At 46.1% G+C, this 23144-nt stretch overlaps 1 long non-coding RNA gene across 1 annotated transcript; it reads right to left on the bottom strand.

Moving 5' to 3' along the window:
- Positions 1 to 1592: 1592 nt before the first annotated feature.
- Positions 1593 to 22263, bottom strand: LOC139266006 (uncharacterized). Its single transcript, XR_011593671.1, has 3 exons — positions 22181 to 22263; positions 5146 to 5302; positions 1593 to 2556 (listed from the first exon to the last, which is right to left on the bottom strand). It is a non-coding gene; the product is annotated as an uncharacterized lncRNA (long non-coding RNA).
- Positions 22264 to 23144: the final 881 nt, after the last annotated feature.

The following is a 23144-nucleotide window of genomic DNA, read 5'->3' as shown; positions in this document are numbered from 1 at the left end:
GTGCCTCTTGTTATTGCTGACTTTTTTCCACAGGATGTCACTGTGCGATCAATAGTTCTTCACAGTGGCCGGCTCCATTCTTTGCTAAATAACTATTGCAACGAAATAATGGGTATCAGCCTTGGCTCAGTGATAACAGTCTCGCCTCTGACTTCGAAGTTGTGAGTTCAAGCTGAACAAGTTCTCCGCTGCAGTGGAACTAAACTATAGAACTAATGGGAACCTGTTCAACCTTCGTCGGCTCCAGGCTAGATCCAAGGTCGTCCTATCCTCTGTCATTGAACTACAGTATGCGGACGACGCATGCGTCTGCACACAGAGACTGAACTCCAAGCCGTCGTCAACACCTTCACCGAGGCCTTACATTAATCACCTGTAAGACAAAGGTTTTCCACCATTGGCTGGAGCGGGGAGTTGGAAAATGGCAGCGGTGGCTTCAAATTAGCATTGCATACTGATTCATGTCATCATCTCACTGCTCTGCATGCTGCTGGCGATCATTAGGTGTGCGCATGTGTGTCCTATGCACTTTCTGTAGGAAGTGTAACCAGGCATCATGGACCTCATTTTCATATCTTAGTTGGCACATTACACCTAAAAATCAGGCCGTACACAGCTCAATTTAGTCCCTCCATCACTTCTTAACAGAGAAGCATTTATACTTTATAAATTAATGGCTATCTGAGTTTAAAAAGAAAAAAAAGTCAGTTTATGAAGTCTGATTCAGCACAATTCCATATTAACATGGGAGAGGCATTATAAATGAAAACCAGTGTTGCCCTTACAGTAGAGGTCCTTCCAACACTGAAAATGGATTTGATTAAAGTAAAGCCAGTTTTTTGACAAACATACATGATATATTATATATTCCACCGCTGGTTATTTTTATCTACATATTCACTGTTACTGAAAACACCATTTACTTACTCAGACACTGAAAATTCCCCGAGATACTTTTACAGATAGACAAGTCTACAGTGGCAGAATATTCATCATTGACATACCGCCGAGCGGTGTGCACACTGTCCGCCATGTAGGACTACCTGCATACCACCAAAAAGTCTGATTTTTATCGCATACCGATGATAAATATTCCACCAAGCGGTATGTAGGTGTTTTTTGACCAAAATTGCATTTTTGGGCGGTACGTCGACCAATTTCGGGCCCTAAGTAATAAACAAAATATTTACACTAACAACACTATCCACCGGAGCTGCATACCCTCCTGGAATCCGCGATGTTAAGTGGGTGGAGTGCATGGGGCTGCCATTTTGGAAATCGGGACCTGTCCGCTATACAGAGGTGAACAGTGACTCTACAGTGCAATTTAGGGTGGAAAAGGTATTTGTATTGGTACTGAGTAACTTATTAAGCTAGAAGGCATTTTAGTTATATTTTTTTCATTGAAAAATATTGTGGAGATTTAAAAAGAATGGGGTCTGTACTATCTCAGCTGTATTGCTGATAACCTGTCTAACGGAGGAACCAGATGTGAGAAAGTTTATAAATGAACACTTTGCTTGTATGTGGAGAGCTGCGTTTTGGGACCCTGATGACTGTTACCACAAAAGTTTGACACTGTACAAGAGTGCTTAAATTCAATTCAAACATTTTATGTACCAATGTCAAATATACAACCATTTAAAAACTTTTATAAACTTATAACTATAAAACAACTAACAACTTTTTAAAAACTTTTGCTGTCCTCGACTGCATGCTGCATCACCCTTGGGATTATTCCCCCTTTTCTTACTCTAGCCCTGCCCTTTCCCACTGCCCCTGAGCCCGGACCCCCCTATGGTGGTACCAAGCCGGCGTGCAGCAGCGCACCCCGAGTGCTGTTGTGTCGTTGGCGGTCAGACATTGCAGGCGCAATAAATGGGCCTCAGGAGAAGCTCGTGATGTGGAAGGCACAGCTTCAGGGCTGGACGATGATGTCAGCTCCCCACCCTCGGGTGCTATCGACCTGACTACTATGGCACAGGGGGGTTCCGTGCCATGTCCCAATCCTGTCGATTGCCACATGACTTCGATGGCGTCGGTGGCACCGCTCCATCGCCGTGATCATACGCGACATATCCTTTGACTGCGGCACTGATAGAGCCTCGATATTTGCGGCTATCATAGTCATGCCCTTGAGCAGCTCTCGACCGATGTGGACGCTGGCCTGTGACAGACGCACCATGTCCTGGTACACGCCTACAGCAGCCGACCTTTTCTGCGCCACCCTCCGTTGTTGCGGCAAAGGCGCTGCAACACTGGGGGTGCCTTGCTGCGCACCTCTTGGTCCCGCAGAATCAGAGGAGCCATGATTCTGAATACAGACTCGGTGGTGGAGGATGTTCCAGGTGGTCCACATGGAGCTGGTGTTTCCTCCTCCATCTCCACCCCAACCTCCACCTCCACTGGCTCCAGGATCGGCGGCTCTTTCTCTTCCTCTTCGTCTTCCTCATCTCTGCCAGTGGTGAAGTTGGGAGAGGGTTGGGCGATGCCCGAGGTGGAGGCAGTGGGTCTGTTGTCTGGTCTCTTTGTCGGTGTGGTCTGAATCGTCTGAGTCTGGGAGTACAAAATAACATTAAAAAAAACTTGACACCAGGGGAGGGGTCAGGGTTACATGACGACATAGTGCAGTGACTTATCACTGTCTTACTTAAATATCCACCACTGCTGCAGTACTGCATTACATATCGCTGACAGACAAGCGGGGAAGAGTGACCATAATATTATTCATTAAGATGGAGAGTGACACAGTTAATTCAGAGACTAGGGTCCTGAACTTAAACAAAGGTAACTTCGACGGTATGAGACGTGAATTGGCTAGGATAGACTGGCGAATGATACTTAAAGGATTGACAGTGGATAGGCAATGGCAAACATTTAAAGATCACATGGATGAACTACAACAATTGTACATCCCTGCCTAGAATAAAAATAAAACGGAGAAGGGGGCATAACCATGGCTAACAAGGGAAATTAGGGATAGTGTTAAATCCAAGGAAGAGGCATATAAATTGAGCAGAAAAAGCAGCAAACCTGAGGACTCAGAGAAATTTAGAATTCAGCAGAGGAGGACTAAGGGTTTAATTAAGAGGGGGGAAATAGAGTATGAGAGTAAGCTTGCAGGGAACATAAAAACTGACTGCAAAAGCTTCTATAGATATGTGAAGAGAAAAAGATTAGTGAAGACTAATGTTGGTCCCTTGCAGTCAGAATCAGGTGAATTCATAACGGGGAACAAGGAAATGGCAGACCAATTGAACAAATATTTTGATTCTGTCTTCTCTAAGGAAGACATTATATAACCTCCCGAAAATACTAGGGGACCAAGGGTCTCGCAAGAAGGAGGAACTGAGGGAAATCCTTATTAGTCAGGAAATGGTGTTAGAGAAATTGATGTGATTGAAGGCTGTTAAATCCCCAGGGCCTGATCGTCTGCATCCCAGAGTACTTAAGGAAGTGGCCTTAGAAATAGTAGATGCATTGCTGGTCATTTTCCAACATTCCATGGACTCTGGATCAGTTCCTATGGGTTGGAGGGTAGCTAATGTAACCCCACTTTTTAAAAAAGGAGGGAGAGAAAAAAGGGTATTATAGACTGGTTAGCCTGACATCGGTAGTGGGGAAAATGCTGAAATCAATTGTTAAAGATATAATAGCAGCGCATTTGGAAAGCAGTGACAGGATCGGTCCAAGTCAGCATGGAATTATGAAAGGGAAATCATGCTTGACAAATCTTCTAGTATTTTTTGAGGATGTAACGAGTAGAGTGGACAAGGGAGAACTAGTGGATGTGGTGTTTTTGGACTTTCGAAAGGCTTTTGACAAGGTCCCACACAAGAGATTAGTGTGCAAAATTAAAGCACATGGTATTGGGGATAATGTATTGACGTGGATAGAGAACTGGTTGGCAGACAGGAAGCAGAGAGTATGAATAAACGGGTCCTTTTCAGAATGGCAGGCAGTGACTAGTGGAATACTGCAAAGCTTCAGTGCTGGGACCCCAGCTATTTACAATATATATTAATGATTTAGACGAAGGAATTGAATGTAATATCTCCAAGTTTGCAGATGGCACTAAGCTGGGTGACAGTGTGAGCTGTGAGGAGGATGCTAAGAGGCTGCAGGGTGACTTGGACAGGTTAGGTGAGTGGGCAAATGCATGGCAGTATAATGTAGATAAATGTGAGGTTATCCACTTTGGTGGCAAAAGCAGGAAGGCAAATTATTATCTGAATGGTGACAGATTAATAAAAGGGGAGGTGCAACGAGACCTGGGTGTCATGGTACATCAGTCATTGAAAGTAGGCATGCAGGTACAGCAGGCAGTTAAAAAAGCAAATGGCATGTTGGCCTTCATAGCGAGAGGATTTGAGTATAGGAGCAGAGAGGTCTTGCTGTCGTTGTTCAGGGCCTTGGTGAGACCATACCTTGAGTATTGTGTGCAGTTTTGGTCTCCTAATCTAAGGAATGCATTCTTGCTATTGAGGGAGTGCAGCGAAGGTTCACCAGACTGATACCAGGATGGCAGGATCGACATATGAAGAAATACTGGATCGATTAGGCTTATATTCACCGGAATTTAGAAGAATGAGAGGGGATCTCACAGAAGCATATAAAATTCTGACGGGATTGGTCAGGTTTGATGCAGGAAGAATGTTCCCGATGTTAGGGAAGTCCAGAACCAGGGGTCACAGTCTAAGGATAAGGGGTAAGCCATATAGGACCGAGATGAGGAGAAACTTTTTCACCCAGAGAATTGTGAACCTATGGAATTCTCTACCACAGAAAGTTGTTGAGTCCAGTTCATTGGATATATTCAAAAGGGAGTTAGATATGGCTAAAGGGATCAGAGGGTATGGAGAGAAGGCAGTAGTGGGGTACTGAAGTTGCATGATTAGCCATGATCATATTGAATGGTGGTGCAGGCTCGAAGGGCCGAATGGCCTACTCCTGCACCTAATTTCTATGTTTCTATGTTTCTAATACATATATGCATTGCGTTACATACCCCTAACATTGCAGTACATCACATGAGGCAAATATTACAGTGCAATAAACTTACATTACATAACCTCAGGCCAACATTACAGTTACATTACATGACATGACAGGACCGCAACACAGACTGGATTGTACTCAACTGACCATCCTGTGTGAGTGGGTCAGCTCCAATGCCGGTAGTGGCACGGTTGCTATCCCCGACCAGGAACAGGGCACGGATCTCGATTTCAGTCAGAGGCTCTTGAGTTGTGGGTCCTCCCCCCATACGCCGCTGATCCACTGCTATTGCAGATGTCATCTTCTGCAGAAAGTAAAGTAAATGAAAGTAAAAATCACCAATCCATTTAACATAGCACATATACAGGGTCACACACACACACACAAAACACAGCACAAATACGTCGCCGTAACCTTAAGATAAATAAAATCATCCGTGTGACATTGAATCTACATTTACATGGTACATGGGGGGTGCATAAATAAAATCATTTTACGATCCTCACCAGGTCGTTCCACCTCTTACAGCACCTTTCCCCAGTGCGTACCATGATACTTGTGAAGGACACAGCTTCGCTGGTCTTGTCCTATATCCTGTAGTACTCCTTTAGGGGGTGGGGTGGGTGGCGCTTTTCACAACCACCCTCTGTTTGCTCGGAGTACCTCTCTGTGAAATTCTTGAAGAGCAGGTAACTCTGTCTCGTCAGCGAGGGGATTTGAGTACAGGGGCAGGGAGGTGTTGCTACAGTTGTACAGGGCCTTGGTGAGGCCACACCTGGAGTATTGTGTACAGTTTTGGTCTCCTAACCTGAGGAAGGACATTCTTGCTATTGAGGGAGTGCAGTGAAGGTTCACCAGACTGATTCCCGGGATGGCGGGACTGACCTATCAAGAAAGACTGGATCAACTGGGCTTGTATTCACTGGAGTTCAGAAGAATGAGAGGGGACCTCATAGAAATGTTTAAAATTCTGATGGGTTTAGACAGGTTAGATGCAGGAAGAATGTTCCCAATGTTGGGGAAGTCCAGAACCAGGGGACACAGCCTAAGGATAAGGGGTAAGCCATTTAGGACCGAGATGCGGAGAAACTTCTTCACCCAGAGAGTGGTGAACCTGTGGAATTCTCTACCACAGAAAGTTGACGAGGCCAATTCACTAAATATATTCAAAAAGGAGTTAGATGAAGTCCTTACTACTAGGGGGATCAAGGGGTATGGCGAGAAAGCAGGAAGGGGGTACTGAAGTTTCATGTTCAGCCATGAACTCATTGAATGGCGGTGCAGGCTAGAAGGGCTGAATGGCCTACTCCTGCACCTATTTTCTATGTTTCTATATTTCCTCGAAGGTGGGCACCTTCAACCTCCTGTCCTTTTCGAAGTTCCTGCGCTTGGATTTTTTTTTAACAGTTCCATAATATTTCTGTTATGATTTTTGCTTTGTAAAATGTCTTATTCTTCAAACTGTAGAATTAATAGTTATGAATATTTTTTAACTCTGCAGTGTATTTTTAAAGTAACTGCCCGTCGACTAGCTTGCTGCTCCTTCTCACTCCTCTCCCTCCTCTTCAACTCACTGCACATGCATGGGTGACCTCTGACCCCCCAAATCGCGGGTAAAACATAACGGAGAAAAAAATCGTGCATGCGCAGTTCAGTGCCACATTATCCATCGAAGAGAAAGTCGATCTGGATCGACTACTAGGTTACATACCGCCCACTGCAGACTGCCGACATAACAGCGAAAAAAAAATCAACTATTCTGTCCTTTTTGGTCTTGGCGATATGCCGGCGGTTTGAAACGACGCACTGCTGAGAAATAGGTGGACCTTATGCATTGACCTATTTCGGGCCTTTAGTGTTTTTAATAGTGGTTAGTGTTTTTTTGTGATTAAAGTATTTTTAGTGGTTAGATTTTTAGTGTTAGCTAAACAGTTAAATAACCTTAATGCTAAATTTAAAAAAAGAATAACTGTTAGCAAATATGGCAGGACAGCTGGGGCCTATCGCACAGAATCCTGTGCCATGTAGGAACTCCAGAACACTTGGTGTGTTCTGGAAAGTCACATATGCAGGAAGTGCCACCAACTGCTCGAGCTGGAGCTGAGAGTTTCTGAGCTTGAGGAGCGACTGGCGTCACTACAGTGTTTATGGGACGCTGAGAGTTCTGTGGATAGTATGTTTCAGGAGGTGGTCATCCCACAGTTACAGAGGGTTCAGAAGGAGGAGCTGTGGATGACCACCAGACAGTCTAGGAGGAACAAGCAGGCAGTGCAAGAATCCCCGAGAGTGTGGCACTCAATGTTGAATAGTAGTGAGGGTGAAGACACCTTGGTGGAGTTTATTCAGAAGAAAGTTCACAGCACCATGGGAGACCCGGCTGCACGTGGGCACAAGAAAGTGTAGAAATGCAGTTGTTATAAGGAATTCAATAGTCAGGGGATAGACAGGCATTTTAGGCAAATTTTAGAGAACAGCACAGTGGGAGGCCATTTGGCCTGTCGTGGCTGTGCTGGCTTTTTGAAAGAGCTGTCCGATTTAGTCCCACACTGCAGCTTTTTCCACATAACCCTGCAAATGAGTTCTCTTCAAATACATGTCCAATTGCCTTTTGAAAATTGCTATGTAATCTGATTTCACCATCCTCTCAGGTGTGTGTTTCAGATCACAACAACCCTCTGTGTGAAATAATTTTGCCTAATTTCCCCTCTAGTTCTGTTGCCAATTATTTTAAATCTATTACTTTTGGTTACTGACCCATTTGCCAAAGGAAACAGCTTCTCCCTACTTTATCAAAACACCTCATAGTTTTGAATACGTCTCTTAATCTTCTCTAAGGAGAACAATACCAGATTTTCCAACCTCTCCACATAACTGAAGTCCCACATCCCAGGTATCAACCTGGTAAACATAGAAACATAGAAAATAGATGCAGGAGTAGGCCACTCGGCCCTTCGAGCCTGCACCACCATTCAATAAGGTCATGGCTGATCATTCCCTCAGTACCCCTTTCCTGCTTTCTCTCCATACCCCTTGATCCCCTTAGCCATAAGGGCCATAACTAACTCCCACTTGAATATATCCAATGAACTGGCATCAACAACTCTCTGCGGCAGGGAATTCCACAGGTTAACAACTCTCTGAGTGAAGAAGTTTCCCCTCATCTCAGTCCTAAGTGGCTTACCCCTTATCCTTAGATTGTGTCCCCTGGTTCTGGACTTCCCCAACATTGGGAACATTCTTCCTGAATCTAACCTGTCCAGTCCCATCGGAATTGTATATGTTTCTATGAGATCCCCTCTCATCCTTATAAACTCCAGTGAATACAGGCCCAATTGATCCAGTCTCTCCTCATATGACAGTCCAGCCATCCCTGGAATCAGTCTGGTGAACCTTCACTGCACTTCCTCAATAGCAAGAACGACCTTCCTCAGATTAGGAGACCAAAACTGTACACAATATTCCAGGTGAGGCCTCACTAAGGCCCTGTACAACTGCAGTAAGACCTCCCTGCTCCTATACTCAAATCCCCTAGCTATGAAGGCCAACATACCATTTGCCTTCTTCACTGCCTGCTGTACCTGTATGCCCACTTTCAGTGACTGATGAACCATGACACCCAGATCTCGTTGCACCTCCCCTTTTCCTAATCTGCCACCATCCAGATAATATTCTGCCTTTGCATTTTTGCCCCCAAAATGGATAATCTCACATTTATCCACATTATACTGCATCTGCCATGCATTTGCCCACTCACCTAACCTGTCCAAGTCACCCTGCAGCCACTTAGCGTCCTCCTCACAGCTCACACCACCACCTCCTCTATACCCTCTCCAAGGCCTTGACATCCTTCCTAAAGTGTGGTGCCCAGAATTGTACACAATACTCCAGCTGAGGCCTAACCAGAGATTTATAAAGGTTACTTCCTTGTTTTTGTATTCAATGTCCCTATTTACAAAGCCAAGTATCCCATGGACTTTCTTAACCACCTTATCAACTTGCTCTGTCACTTTTCAAAGATTTTGAATATGCACCCCCAGGTCTCTCTGCTCTTGCACCCCATCATCCCAGGAACAAATAAAATTAAACGTTTCTAGCCCAATGAGGAAGGAAGCAGTGCTGGGTCTTGTTCTGAGAAATGAAGCAGGGCAAGTGGAATGCGTTTCAGCGGGAGAATATCTGGGTAATATTGATCATAATATAATTAGGTTTAAAATAGTTATGGAAAGAGATGGAGAAAAATCAAAGGTGAAAATACCCAACTGGCAGAGAGTCAATTTTAGTAATTTGAGAAGGGATCTTGCACAGGTGGAGTGGAAAAATGATTGACCTGGCAAACAGTAAATGAGCAATGGCAGGCCTTCAAGGTGGAGATACTTCGGGTACAAACCACGCATATTCCCATAAGAAGGAAAGATGGAGCATCCAAAGCTAGAGCTTCATGGATGACAAAGTTGGTGGTGTCATCTTCAGGTTGTACGTAGCGGGTGGTGAACCGCAGTTTAATTTGGTCCAAGTGTTTCTGTGTGTTTGTCCATTGGTCAGTTTGACCTGAAATGCCCTACTCCCCTCTTTGGCTGTGACTGTGCCAGCGAACCATTTGGGACAATGTCCATGATTGAGCACAAACATAGAATCATTGATCTCAATATCGCATGACAAATTTGCGCAGTCATGGTACACACTTTGTTGATGCCGCTTGTCCTCCACGTGATCAGGGTGGATCAGAGAGCGCCTTGTTTTAAGAGCACATTTCGTGAGCAGCTCAACTGGGGGAATCCCGGTGAGTGAGTGGGGTCTGGTGCGGTAGCTGAGCAGTACTTGGAACAACCAGGTCTGCAGGGAGCCTTCTGACACGTGATTCAAGCTTTGCTTGATGGTCTGAACTGCCCGTTCTGCCAGGCCATTGGATGCGGGCTTGAACGGGGCAGATATGACATGTTTGATCCTGTTGCGGGTCATGAATTCTTTGAATTCCGCACTGGTGAAGCACGACCCATTGTCACTGACTAGGATATTAGGCAGGCTGTGTGTGGCAAACATAGCTCGTAGACTTTCAATGGTGGCCATGGATGTGCTTATTATTGCACATTCAATCCACTTGGAGTAAGCGTCTACGACAACCAAAAATATTTTGCCTAGGAATGGGCCGCATAGTCTACACGGATCCTCGACCACGGATTGGAGGGTCACGACCACAAACTTAGCGGCGCCTCTCTGGGTGCATTGCTCAACTGAGAGCAAGTGTTGCACTGGCGCACACATGACTCTAAATCTGAGTTGATGCCCCAGGCCACCACACGTAGGATCTGGCTATCGCTTTCATCATCACGATGCCTGGATGGGTGCTGTGCAGTTCGCAAATGAATGTGTGTCTGCCTTTCTTCGGCAAGACTATGCGATTGCCTCACAAAAGACAGTCCGCCTGCAGGGACAGCTCATCTTTGCGTCTGTGGAACGGCTTAATCGCTTCTTGCATCTCCACTGGGACACTGGACCAACTCCCATGGAGGACACAGTTTTTTTTACCAGGGACAGTAAAGGATCCTGGCTGGTCCAAGTCCTGATCTGGCGGGCCGTAACGGGGGATTTCTCGTTCTCAAATGCCTCCATGAACATGAGCAAGTCTGCAGGCTGTGCCATTTCCACTCCGGTGGTGGGCAATGGTAGCCGACTGAGAGCATCTGCGCAGTTCTCTGTGCCCGGTCTGTGGCTAATTACATAGTTGTATGCCGACAGCGTGAGCGCCCATCTTTGGATGCGGGCAGAGGCATTGATATTAATCCCTTTGCTCTCCGAGAATAGCAATATGAGCGGCTTGTGGTCAGTTTCAAGCTCGAACTTGAGGCCAAATAAGTATTGGTGCATTTTTTTTACCCCGTAAATGCACGCCAGAGCCTCTTTTTCAACCATGCTGTAGGCCCTGTCGGTCTTGGACAAACTCCTGGATGCATACGCAACTGGTTGCAAAATCCCCAATTCGTTAGCCTGTTGTAACACACACCCAACCCCATGTGACGACGCATCGGAAGCTAACACCAATCGTTTGCATGGATTATACAGGACAAGCAGTTTGTTAGAACACAATAAATTTCTGGCTTTCCTAAAGGCAGCCTCTTGTGAATTCCCCCATACCCAGTCGTCTCCCTTGCGCAGTAGCGCATGTAGGGTTTCTAGCAGGATGCTTAACCCAGGTAGGAAATTACCAAAATAGTTAAGGAGTCCCAGGAACGACCACAGCTCCGTCACGTTCTGTGGTCACGGCGCGTTCTTGATGGCCTCGGTCTTGGCGTCGGTGGGTCTGATGCCGTCTGCTGCGATTCTCCTTCTTAAGAACTCGACGTCCTGTGCCAGGAAAACACACTTTGAGTGTTTCAACCTGAGCCCCACGCGATCCAACCGACTAAGAACCTCCTCCAGATTCTTCAAGTGCTCCATGGTGTCCCAACCTGTAACCAATATGTCGTCCCGGAAGACCACTGTGCAAGGAACCGACTTTAGCAGGCTTTCCATGTTCCGCTGGAAGATCGCTGCAGCCGACAGAATCCTGAACAGGCACCAGTTGTAAATAAACAGACCTTTGTGCGTGTTGATGCAGGTGAGGCCTTTCGAAGATTCCTCCAGCTCCTGCATCATGTAGGCCGAGGTCAGGTCCAGCTTGGTGAATGTCTTCCCTCCAGCCAGGGTTGCGAATAGGTCATCTGCCTTGGGTAGTGGGTACTGGTCCTGCAGCGAGAAACAGTTAATTGTTACTTTATAGTCCCCGCAAATTCTAACCGTACCGTCCTCTTTGAGTACCGGAACAAGCAGACTGGCCCAGTCGTTGAATTCCACTGGCGCGATGATGCCATTGCAGCCTGTCCAGCTCGATTTCCACTTTTTCACGCATCATACACAGTACTGGTTGAACCTTGTGGTGGATGGGTCACGTACCGGGAACCATATGGATTTGCACTTACACCCTCGAGAAGCTTCCAATGCCTGGCTCAAATAACAAAGGGAATTTGCTTAGAACCTGGGTACATGCGGTGTCGTCGACTGACGAAAGCACTCGGATGTCGTCCCAGTTCTAGTGGATTTTTCCCAGCCAGCTTCTGCCGAACAACGTGGGGCCATCCCCTGGCACAACCCACAGCGGGAGTTCGTGTACTGCTCCATCATAGGAGACTTTGACTTCAGCACTGATAATTACAGGGATTAGTTCCTTTGTGTAAGTCCTTAGTTTGGTGTGAATGGGGCTGAGCTTGGGCCTGTGTGCCTTCTTCCCCCACAGCCTGTTGAAAGCCATTTTACTCATTATGGACTGACTTGCCCCCGTGTCCAGCTCCATAGACACTGGAATACCGTTCACTTCAACTTTCAACATTATTGGTGGGCATTTCGTCATGAACATGTGTACCCCGTACACTTCTGCCTCCTCAGTACGAGTTTCCAATTCCGTCTGATGCATTGTGGATCGATCTTCCTCTGCAATGTGGTGGTTTGCAGGGTTTGCAACTCGCCTGCACATTCGTTGGAGGTGTCCCTTGTTCTGCAGCCATTGCACGCATAGTGCTTAAAGCTGCATTGATGGGGCCGATGATCACCCCCGCAGCGCCAACAGGGTGTTAACTGCCTCGCATTAACAGATGATAGCGGACTCTGGGTCAATTGAGGTCGGGCCACAGCAGCCGGCGTGTACATTCTGCCGTGTACATTTCTGCTCAAAACCGACGTTACTTTATGCACAGTACTGGCCCAAACTTCTTTGTTCTGCGAAATCTGTTTGGTGTTGTCGCTGATGGACATAAATGCCTGGGCTATCGTTATGGCTTTCCTCAGATTCGGAGTTTCTACAGTCAACAGTTTGTGAAGGATTGTCTCATGTCCGATGCCCAGTACAAAAAAGTCTCTGAGCATTTGTTCTAGGAATCCCTTAAACTCTCAATGTCCTGCAAGGCCTCTTATTTCGGTGACGTAGCTCGCCACTTCCTGGCCCTCCGATCGGTGACACGTGTAGAACCGATATCTCGCCATCAAAACGCTTTCCTTAGGATTTAGGTGCTCCCGGACCAGCGTACACAGTTCTTCGTAGGATTTCTCTGTTGGTTTAGCCGGAACCAGGAGCTTCTTCATGAGGCCATAGGTTGTTGCCCCACAGACAATTAGGAGGATCGCCCTTCGTTTGGTCGCGTTCTCGTCTCCTTCCAGCTCGTTGGCTACGAAGTATTGGTCGAGTCTCTCCACAAAGGCCTCCCAATCATCCCCCTCTCAGAACTTCTCCAGGATGCCGACTGTTCTTTGCATTTTCGCGCGGTTGTTCATTGCCTCGTCGCCAATTGTTACACTCATAATAAATGGTAAGACTGAGTACTGTGTGTAATGAGCAAGTGTGACCTTAGCTTCTGTATTATAGTTCCAGAGTGCAGGTACCTGGGGGATGACCTGCTTATATACTGTGCTCCCAAGGGATGCTGGGATCCCTTGGGACTCCAACAGGTAGGCCCTCTGGTGGTCATGTGTGATGCAGCTTACAAGAGGTTAACAGTGAATGGCGGCAGATAAGGAAAAGGGTGCAACGAGACCTGGGTGTCATGGTACATCAGTCATTGAAAGTTGGCATGCAGGTACAGCAGGCGATGAAGAAGGCAAATGGTATGTTGGCCTTCATAGCTAGGGGATTTGGGTATAGGAGCAGGGAGGTCTTACTGCAATTATACAAGGCCTTGGTGAGGCCTCACCTGGAATATTGTGTTCCGTTTTGGTCTCCTAATCTGAGGAAGGACATTCTTGCTATTGAGGGAGTGCAGCGAAGGTTCATCAGACTGATTCCTGGGATAGCAGGACTGACATTTGAGGAGAGACTGGATCGTCTGGGCCTGTATTCACTGGAGTTTATAAGGATGAGAGGGGATCTCATAGAAACATATACAATCCTGACGGGACTGGACAGGTTAGATTCAGGAAGAATGTTCCCGATGTTGGGGAAGTCCAGAACCAGGGGACACAATCTAAGGATAAGGGATAAGCCACTGAAGACTGAGATGAGGGGAAACTTCTTCACTCAGAGAGTTGTTAGCCTGTGGAATTCTCTACCAAAGAGAGTTGTTGATGCCAGTTCATTGTATATATTCAAGAGGGCGTTAGCTATGGCCCTTACGGCTAAAGGGATCAAGGGGTATGGAGAGAAAGCAGGAAAGGGGTACTGAGGTGAATGATCAGCCATGATCTTATTTAATGGTGTTGCAGGTTCGAAGGGCCGAATGGCCTACTCCTGCACCTGTTTTCTATGTTTCTAGTGGATAACCTCATGCTTACCAACATTATACTCCATCTGCCAAATTTTTGCCCACTCACTTAGCATGTCTATGTCCTTTTGCAGATTTTTTGTGTCCTCCTCACACATTGCTTTTCCTCCCATCTTTGTATCATCAGCAAACTTGGCTTCGTTATACTCGGTCCCTTCATCCAAGTCGTTAATATAGATTGTAAATATTTGGGGTCCCAGCACTGATCCCTGTGACACCCCACCAGTTACAGATTGCCAACTTGAGAATGAACCATTTATCCTGACTCTCTGTTTTCTGTTAGTTAGCCAATCCTCTATCCATGCCCATGAACTTTTATCTTGTGCAGTAACCTTTTATGTGGCATCTTCTCAAATACCTCTGGAAGTCCAAATACACCACATCCACTGGTTCCCCATTATCCATCCTGTTTTTTACATCCTCAAAAAATTCCAGCAAATTTGTCAAACGTGATTTCCCCTCATAAATCCATGCTGACTCTGACTGACTGAATTATGCTTTTTCAAATGTCCTGCTACTGCTTCTTTAATAATGCACTCCAACATTTTCCCAACCACAGATGTTGGGCTAACTGGTCTACACTTTCCTCCTTTTTGTCTGCCTCCTTTTTTAAATAGGGACCTTACATTTGCAGTTTTCCAATCTGCTGGGACCTCCCCAGAATCCAGGGAATTTTGGTAAATTACAACCAATGCGTCCACTATCCCTGCCGCTACTTCTCTTAAGACCCTAGAATGCAAGCCATCAAGTCCAGGGGATTTATCTGCCTTTAGTCCCATTATCTTACTGAGTACTAACTCCTTAATGATTGTGATTGTGTTATAAGAACACCCTCAAAGCCTCCCTGATAAAGTGCAATATCCCCACCGACACCTGGGAGTCCCTGGCCAAAGACCGCTTTAAGTGGGGGATGTGCATCCGGGAGGGCGCTGAGCACCTCGAGTCTCATCGCCGAGAACATGCAGAAATTAAGCGCAGGCAGCGGACAGAGCGTGCGGCAAACCAGTCCCACCCTCCCTTACCTTCAATGGCTATCTGTCCCACCTGTGATAGGGACTGTGGTTCTCGTATTAGACTGTTCAGCCACCTAAGGACTCATTTTAAGAGTGGAAGCAAGTCTTCCTCGATTCTGAGGGACTGCCTATGATGATGATGATGTTGATGATGATTGTGTTAAGTTCCTTCCCCGCTATAGCCCCTTGACTATCCACTGTTGGGATATTTTTAGTGTCCTTTACCGTAAAGACTGATACAAAATATTTGTTCAGAGTTTCTACCATCTCCAAGTTCCCGATCACTAATTCCCCGGTCTTGTCCTCTAAGGGATCAACATTTACTTTAGCCACTCTTTTCCTTTTTATATACCTATAGAAACTCTTGCTACCTGTTTTTATATTTCATGCTAGTTTACTTTCATAGTCTAACTTCCCTTTCTTAATCATTTTTTTAGTCATTCTTTGCTGGCTTTTAAAATCTTCCCAATCTTCTGTCCTCCCACTAGTTTTGGCCACTTTGTATGCCCGTGTTTTTAATTGGATACCGACCTTTATTTCTTTTGTTAGCCACGGATGGCAATCTTTTCTTTTACACCCTTTCCTCCTCACTGGAATATATTTTTCTTGAGCGATATGGAATATCTTCTTAAATGTACGCCACTGTTCATCAACCGTCTCACACTTTAGTCTATTTTCCCAGTCCACTTTAGCCAATTCTGCCATCATACCTTCATAGTCTCCTTTATTTAAGCTTTGTACGCTGGTTTGAGATCCAAATTTCTCGCCCTCCATCTGAATTTGAACTTCAATCATGCTATGGTCACTCATTCCCAGGGGATCCTTTACTAGGAGATTGTTTATTAATCCTGTCTCATTGCACAGGACCAGATCTAAGATAGCCTGCCCCCTGGTTGGTTCCGTTGCATACTGCTCCAGGAACCCGTCCCTTATGTACTCTATGAACTCTTCCTCAAGGCTACCCTGACCAATTTGATTTGTCCAATCAATATGGAGGTTAAAATCACCCATGATTATTGCTGCTCCCTTTTAATAAGCCCTCACTATTTCTTGGTTTATACTCCGACCAACAGAGTTGCTACTGTTAGGGGACCTATAGACTACACCCACCAATGACTTTTTCCCCCTTATTGGACCTTATCTCCACCCAAACTGTTTCAATATCCTGATCATTTGTGCCAATATCGTTTCTCACCATTGCAGTGATTCCATCCTTTATCAACAGAGCTAACTGTCAAGCAATTAATACAACCTGTTTCCTCCACGAAGTCCAAGCTGATCCAACTTGCACATTCATGGGCTACTGTTAAGGCAAAAGGACTTCCGATTGTCCCGAGAGCACTCTAACATTTGGAAGGAGCAGGTTCTGCCCTTATAGTATTCGGCTACCTTGGGCTGCACATATTCATAACAGTATCCCATCAAGTTGACACCACATTGAGCTGTTTACGCAACATCCTAATCCCCTCTCCAACTCTGTCTTGCAGGCTTGTTATTGTTCTCTCCCCTTAACTGTAAGTGTTTGGTTCTTTACATGTAATCACAATACCAGCCCACTTCATGGCCTTGCATGTTAGGTATGTGGTTTTCCTCGCAACTAATCTCTTACCTAAGTATGGACCACCTCTTGATCTGGGTGTTTATCATCATTCTGCAATTTCAGTATTCTCTGTCTTTGAGTTTCCAAACTGTCCTTTGTTCACACACAGGCAAAATTTAGCCCGCCACCCTTCCCTCCCCCTTCTCCATATTCGCTCTCTGGCTAAAATGCTGGAGCAAATCAAGCTGGGATAACCTGATCATTTGGATAACTTTCAAATATTCTAACAGGTCCATAATTAGCTTAATGAATAGGAAGCAGAGAGTAGTGGTGAACATATATGGGCTCAATTTTCCCTAATACCATTTTTTGGCGTATTGCAAGAGTTACGCCCGTTTTTTTTGGCCCCAATTACTCCAAAAAAATAATTAGCACCTTTCCCCATTCTATTTTTTGAAATTGGCGCTGTGCAGCCTGTCCTTTAGCTTCGGGGGATGGCGCCTAATGCCTGCATGCGCGGAAAAAAAATGACGTTTTTTACATGACTGCTATGGGCGCGCATGCCCAGTACAGCTCCTGGTCTGCATTCGGACATTTTTAAAGAGCCAGTTGTGTGTGAGAACTTTAATTCTCATTGGAAAAATCAAAGCTGCAATACAATACGCAACGTGGCTCAAAGACCAAAAATTTCTTACAGGGAGAAGTGGAGGCACCAGTTACTGTGATTGAGAACAGATGGCAGGAGCTGGACACCAGCAGAGGTCACATAAAAATTTCACCCAAAGAAATGAAGAAACGCTGGAACCAAGTTGCTGAAGATTACTGTGCAATGGTGACCACCCGAAGGTCTGGAGGCCAGTACAAAAAGAAGTGGCAGGACCTTGGTCAAGTAGTTAGTGTAAGTAATATTTTCATTTTTTCACTGGAATTACAATTGTAAATGTGACCATCTGTATATGTCCCACCCAGCAGAAAGACACCCTCTCTAAAAAGTTATATTTTCATCTTTGCAGAGGAAGGTGGCACACAACAAAAGGGAAAGAACTCGAACAGGAGACCCGGCAAATCTGCACCCACTGACACCCTTGGAAGACAGGGTCGCTGCTTTGATGGGTCCTACCTGGAAGAAAGCAACCACCACTGCACAAGCTGGGCCCACACTCGAATGAGAGGGTATGTCCTGCAAATTACACAGTCTGGCTTTGCTAACTGTTAAGTACTGCGCGGGCTAGCCTTGCTTCAGTTCAAAGGGATGTCTCCATCAGCTACATTTTGGGTGATGCAATGTGCTATCATTCATTGTGGTCCTTCAAATGAGCCTGCTGCCTGCGCTGTGTGAGCCTACTCATGCCACCCTGCCCCCTCCTCTGCTGCTAACCATTTGTCTGTTCTGTTATATTTTGCAGAACTTGAGGCCAATCCTGACGAGGCTGAAGCCGATATAGAAGGAGATTCAGACGCGGACTAGCCTGAAGAGGAGAATATCTTCCAATCTCACCTTTCAGACCAAGAGCATGGGGGTGAGGGGGAAGGGGAGTGGATGGATGAAGCCCCCATCTTTAACTCACTCTGGAGGAGGTGCAGGTGCCGCCCATTGAGGTGCCAGGCCCTTTCCTGAGTGGTACGTGTGTTGGGACATTCCATGGTTTCTCATAGTCCAAGGCTGGGGATTCCAGTGGGGTGCAGCGGGACACACCCAGGGTGAGGAGGGGAAGGAGAGCTCGACAGCGCTCTCCTGAGGTACAGGATCTAACAGATGTGGTTCAGATGATGGCATTAAGTGGGGAGAGCATTGACCTTACCTGATCACTCCTGAACACCATCAGTGGGGTGGGTGATGAGGTGTCGGAACTGTCGGGAGAAGTAACAACACTCTCACGAGAAATGGGAACACTGTCCGGGCACATGAGGGAGGGAATGTCGCAGGTAGCTAAAACACTGTCGGGGCACATGCGGGAGGGATTGTCGGAGTTAGCTGCTGCAATAAGGGAACATGCCCAGACCCCGCAGCCATTGACACTCCCACTCCAATCCCCAGACCAGCCTCTGAAGAGGCCCAAGCCGGGCCTTCCACATTACCGCCTGCCCACGCCCCCCATCAAAAACTGTGCATTACCCGAGATGTTCTAAAGAATAAGATTTGTACAAGCCCGAGAAACGCTGTGCCACTGCCTGTGGCCAGGGGTGGAGTCAACAAGACCAAGCGCAACGGCGGTCTTAGAATAAGGTGGAGGAGAGATGGGTGCAGCCTTCCTTTGCTGTTGTTATTATTATTATTGTTGTTACTGTTGTTACTGTTGTAACTGTTCTCAAATTAAAAGTTTTTTGTAAGTTATGTAAATTTACAAGTTTAAAAGTTTGTAAGTGATCTTAGAGTTTGTAAGTGATATAGTTTGTAAGTGATCTTAACTGAAAACTTTAAAGTGTGATACAAGAATATTTTTATTAAAGTTAAGTTAAGTACAAACAAATGTTAATCTTTTGACTAAAATATATTTTAAATTATAACTGAATCATTTCCATTATTTGTCCATTATTAACACAACTTTTTGAACTAAAGAAGAATTATTCCCATTATTTGTTTCATTAACACAACACAACATTACTGAACAGGTCCAAACAGTAAACATGGTCCATTTGGAATAGTTGCCCCTGAGCCTTCAGGCAGAAAAGCTCTGATGAGCTGCTGGTGCAAGGCTCGAGCAATCGTTAAAGGGGCACGATGGCCTGCTCTCCTCCGACGTCGTGCTCTGGGTTCAGGTAGTTGCATGGCTTCCTCGTCCTCCTCCTCCACCTCCTCATCATCCGCATCTTCCTCCTCATCATGAGCCACTATCACCTCAGGTCGGTCTTCTACTATCAGATGCTGCTGCCTCATGATGGCTAAGTTATGCAGCATGCAGCACACAACAGTGAACTGACCGACAATCTCGGGAGTATTGTAAGTAGCCTCTGGAATGGTCCAGGCATTGGAAACGCTGTTTCAAGATGCCAATGGTCCTCTCTATTATGCTGCGCGTCGCAATGTGCGACATGTTGTATTCCCAGTCAGCGTCCGTTCGGGTTACGCAGAGGGGCGTCATGAGCCAGGTGGCGAGGCTATACCGTGTCTCCCAGCAGCCAGCTCTGCCCTTGTGGCTGCTGCTGAAACATGGCAGATATAGTGCTCTCGCATAGGATGAACGCATAATGCGTGCTTCACAGGATATATATCGCATCATCTGACATGATGCGATGCATGTCATCACACACGAGATGCACATTAATGGAATGGAAGCCTTTTCTGTTCCTGTACATCTCGTAATCCTTCAAAGGTGCTCGCAAGGCGATGTGGGTACAATCAATGCAGCCCTGTACCTTTGGGAAGCCAGCAATCCTGGAGAAGTCCACAGCCCTTTCATGCATTGCCTGGGCAGTCATGGGGAACTTTATGTAGTCATTCCTCCGGGCATATAGTGCAGCAGTCACCTGCTGAATGCAGATATGTGTTGCATGTTGAGAAATGGCGCACGCATGCCCAGTTGTGGCCTGGAATGATCCAGATGCATGGAATGAAAGTGCAGCTGTAACCTTCACTTCAACTGACAAAGCAGTCCTCCTGACACTTCAAGATTGCAGGTCTGCTTTTACTAACTCACAGATCTCGGTTACAACTTCTTTGTGGAAACGCAGCCTGCTCACACAGTCTGCATCATTCAGGTTCAGGTATGAATGCTTGTCTCGATATACCTAACATGGGTAAGGCCTCCTGCCCATCATCCTACATGCTCTGAGGTTCCTCATGCGATGATGTTGAATCAATCGTCTCCTCCACAGCACCATCATGTAGAAGGCTTGCACGAGATATGGCATTGACAATATTGCCCCCATAATTAAACTGTACCTTTGCAAGAAACTCAAAACAGCAGGACAAAGTTAAAGCCTCTCTCTCCTCTCTCTCTCCCCAGGGTCGACCCCCTAGTATGGACCACACCCTGGACTGCGCATGCGCAATAGGCTTGCTTAGAATGGAAAGTTGGGAATTAAATAAGGACATCTGTTCTCCAGGGCGCGGCCCTGGACAACGTGGACCACTTTCCATACCCTGGGAGCCTATTATCAGCAAGGGCAGACATCAATGACGAAATTCAACACCGTCTCAAATGCGCCAGCGCAGCCTTCGGCTGCCTGAGGAAAAGAGTGTTTGAAGATCAGACCCTCAAATCTGCCACCAAGCTCATGGTCTACAAGACTGTAGTAATACCCGCCCTCCTATATGGCTCAGAGATGTGGACCATATACAGTAGACACTTCAAATCGCTGGAGAAATACCACCAACGATGTCTCTGCAAGATCCTGCAAATCCCCTGGGAGGACAGACGCACCAAAGTGAGCGTCCTCGATCAGGCCAACATTGAAGCACTGACCACACTCGACCAGCTCCGCTGGGTGGGCCACATTGTTCGCATGCCTGACACAAGAATCCCAAAGCAAGCGCTCTACTTGGAACTCCTACATGGCAAGTGAGCCCAAGGTGGGAAGAGGAAACATTTCAAGGACACCCTCAAAGCCTCCTTGATAAAATGCAACATCCCCACTGACACCTGGGAGTCCCTGGTCAAAGACCGCCCTAAGTGGAGGAAGTGCATCCGGGAGGGTGCTGAGCACCTCGAGTCTCATCGCCGAGAGCTTGCAGAAAACAAGTGCAGGCAGCAGAAGGAGTGTGTGGCAAACCCGTCTCACCCACCTTTTCCTTCAATGGCTGTCTGTCCCACCTGTGACAGAGACTGTAATTCCCGTATTGGACTGTTCAGTCACCTAAGAACTCATTTTTAGAGTGGAAGCAAGTCTTCCTCGATTTTGAGGGACTGCCTCTGACGATGATTGGGGCAACGAAGTCTAATGCAATTCTTTAATTTTAGATTTTTTTCAGAGTACCACCCCACCATCGACCGAACGTCTCCTTACCAGGTTCGAGGGTCGCCTGGCAGAATCGCTCCCTCGCACGGGCTCGGCAAACATCCCCCCCACTCCCAGGCTTCTTTTGAAGCTGCTGCATAGTGTAAGACTTCGCATGCCTTCAGTTCGGCTTCCACCACCCCCCACCCCGGGTTTCTTTTGAAGTCGTGCCCTTGTGTCCGGGCGAGGGAGCGATTCTTCTGGCTGATGCTCCGACCCTCGACCCCAGTGAGGAGATGTTCGGTGGTGGCATGGCTCTTTGAAATAAATCTAAAATTAAAGAATTGCATTAGACTTCCATTTTCTCCGTTTTATGTTTGAAAAATATTAAGCTTCATTTATTTAATGGTCTTGAAATTCCGTTTTGTCCTTCCCGCAGACATTTTAGAGAAAAAGTACACACCTACCTTAAGCTGCTGCCCGTGTTCGACTTTCCAATGCTGTGGCATGAGCTGACTGCGAGTCGTGGTGCGTGCACGTCGGGATGTGCGCAGGCCTGGAGCTGGAGTCACATGGCACTGGGCAGCCAATCAGGTAAAGTATCATAGTAACAGGAGTTCCGTAAGGTCCTAAACTCCTATTACATTGATTGAGAAACAGCCCCAAACACCCAAAACACTAATAAAAAATAGAAAATATACACTACATTAATTTAAATTAAAGTTATTAATGTCTTAAAAAAAAACTTTCCCGATTTTTAAAAAAGTTTAAAAAAATAAACTTGCCGTTGTGGGGAAGGTTTTTAATGATAAAATATGTTTTCATAACTTTATTTTTATATGTTTTTGTGTTTTTTAAGGCGCAAGATTTTTGAGGACATTTGTATGCGTAAATATCGCAAATTTGCACTTACAAATATCCTCGCTCCCGATCTGCCAGAAACTTGACAGATCGGAAAAGCCGGTTTTCAGCGCATGCGCATTATACGCCGAAAACGGACTTTTCCCATGCCTTCCCGGGTTGATACAAACTTCGTATGGGCCCGGGAACATCAGAATTTAAGGGCCATTGTCTTCTTGACTCCTTCCAAAACTTCGCATAAAAACAATGATGTCTTTCTGCGCCGATTTTTTAAGATGCGATGGTTTTTCTTAAGTACCCAGAAGGTTTTTTGGGAGTGGCCACCTACGCCGTCCGAGGAGAAATGTAAGTTGGTCAAACTTCCATAAATCTGCATAACAGGTTACACTCCCTATGACGCAAAAAAACAAACATAAAAAATTAGTCATTCATTGAGTTATGCTGGCGCAGAAACTTTGGGGAAACTTGGATATTTTAATTTAGGCCAAAAAAGCAGCACATGCCAAAAAAACGGTGCAGATAACTGGGGAAAATTGAGTCCATACATTTTTCTGACTGGAGTGAAGTGTG

This window comes from Pristiophorus japonicus, chromosome 1, assembly GCF_044704955.1.
Source record: "Pristiophorus japonicus isolate sPriJap1 chromosome 1, sPriJap1.hap1, whole genome shotgun sequence".
In the NCBI taxonomy this organism is placed as follows: domain Eukaryota; kingdom Metazoa; phylum Chordata; class Chondrichthyes; family Pristiophoridae; genus Pristiophorus; species Pristiophorus japonicus.
Note: the sequence above shows the minus strand (reverse complement) of the source record. Positions and strands in the feature narration are given on the sequence as shown.